This window comes from Delphinus delphis, chromosome 2, assembly GCF_949987515.2.
Source record: "Delphinus delphis chromosome 2, mDelDel1.2, whole genome shotgun sequence".
Taxonomy (NCBI): Eukaryota; Metazoa; Chordata; class Mammalia; order Artiodactyla; family Delphinidae; genus Delphinus; species Delphinus delphis.
In genome coordinates, this window is record NC_082684.1 from 70,939,872 (window position 1) to 70,942,058 (window position 2,187).

General features: G+C 35.0%; 1 non-coding gene across 1 annotated transcript; it reads left to right on the forward strand.

Annotated features, from left to right (window-relative positions):
• Nucleotides 1-1,385: 1,385 nt before the first annotated feature.
• LOC132421255 (U6 spliceosomal RNA) lies at nt 1,386-1,488 on the forward strand. The gene has a single exon (XR_009518544.1). It is a non-coding gene; the product is annotated as a U6 spliceosomal RNA (small nuclear RNA).
• Nucleotides 1,489-2,187: the final 699 nt, after the last annotated feature.

The window sequence follows — 2,187 nt, forward strand, 5'->3', positions numbered from 1 at the left end:
TAAATTTGGCTTGATGCCTCTGATTCAGGGAACAAGCAATCTCCTTCCAACTCTCCCTTCTACTGGAGAGTTGTCCCCTTTCAACCTGTGCCTTTTGGTCCAATACAAATCAATGAACTCAAGACCCAATATAACATGTCTTAAAAATCCATTTAGAAAACAACTGCTCCAAAGTTCATCTCCTTCCTTTATCAGAAATTGCTGGAAATGTAATTTTGCAGCAAACATTTCATTTCTTGTCTTGAAATAGATTGAGATAAATGTGAAGTCAATGATTAGGTAAATGTAATGTCTTGGGTTGATGCCACAATGCAATATTCTATGTTGTGGTCACTACTGATGGATGTTTTGTACAGTTACTCAGCTGTATAATGGGACAAATTCCCATGACTCTATTTAAAATACCATGTGGTTCCCTCTCAATTAATATTACCAAAAGTACTTTGGCACAAATACAAAAAGCATGAGGGATTAGTGCGGAGCACGCCAGTGTAGTCATCTTTGCTCTGGATAGAGTTCTCCTTTATACAATAAACTATATCTGTGTACAATTTATTTACTGAGCTGCACCGCATGCAGTAAATAACACAACAAAAAAGTATTCCTCCTTCAAAACTCACTTCTATGAGGTTATAAAAAGAAATTCTGTACTAAGTAATCTCCTATAGTACAGTTAAGGATTAAACGCTGATGAGGTTAACACACATATACTGGCGCATGCACAGGCACTATGGCCATAGAAACACATTGTTCATGAGAGTCTCTATTTTAATAGCAAAGAAACATATTTCTCCTCTCTATTCCCTGCTACCAAGGTGCATATCATGCAATATAAAAAAGAGGAAAAGGAAAGAGATGACTTTCTTTGAGAAGGAATAAAAACTAGAATATTCATAGTGACTTTCAAAATATTTTTTGGAAATGTAGAGGCTAAATTCTCTGGCACACAGGTGCCAAGACTGCATAACATAGGAATGAATCAAGTGATATAATGATAAATACCTTTTTTCAAGTTCTGCTTCCTGTGATGGCTGTTCTTTGTGATTACATTTCACTGTTACATAGAAACCCATAATTATCAGGGATGATATCCAGTCACTATCACGTGTTGCAGTGATCAAAATGGTAAATTTCCACAATTTACCTTTTTTTAAATTAAAATGTTTAATATTTTCTAAACATGTAACACTTAAATAGTTGTCAATACATCAATATTTTACTTTCTAGCGTCCTTAGGTCCCGCACAGGGTAGTTAGTGATTTAGAAAGATTTATTGTCTCTCCTATTGCAGTAATATGTGATCCCTATTTGCAACACTTAAAATAGTTTTTCTGATTATTTTACTTACTAGTATATTTATATTAATCAAAATCCTAAATGAGTATTTGCTTCAGTAGCACATATATTAAAACTGGAATAATACAGAGAAGGTTAGCATGCCCCCTGCACAAAGACGACATGCAAATTCATGAAGCATTTTACACACACACACACACACACACACACACACACACACACACACACACACGCTAAATCAACTGCATAACACCTTGCTTCATATCATGAAAAAGAATCTTGATACATTTTTGGAGGCATATGCCTATGCTCAAGACTTACAAATATAGACATGTTTTGAAAGTGTTGTAATTTTCTAATTTTGTAATTTTAAGTCATTCTTTGTAAATAACTTTTAAAAAATTTCTTCAGAAACATTTTAGAGTTTTCTCTGTATTGCTAGAATACTATAATCACATAATCCTGTGTTTTGGTGTGTTTTCTTTTTTCCCTCTGAAAACTTTTTTCCTATTTCTGGTATTACAAAATTGCATGATAATGGTATATCTTGGTTGGAAACATTTTAATCCATTGGGCTGGTACTCAGTTAATAACTTTTCAATATGGAGTAATTTTTTTTTTCTGTTCTAGGGACTCTCATGAATTATTTCTTTGTCAATTTTCCCACCCCATCTTCTCTGATATTCTAGAACTTCTATTAGAAAATATTTAAACAGGACTTCCGGGAAGATGGCGGAAGAGTAAGACGCGGAGATCACTTTCCTCCCCAAAGATACACCAGAAATACATCTACACGTGGAACAACTCCTGCAGAGCATCTACTGAACGCTGGCAGAGGACTTCAGACCTCCCAGAAGGCAAGAAACCCCCCGCGTACCTGGTTAGGGCAAA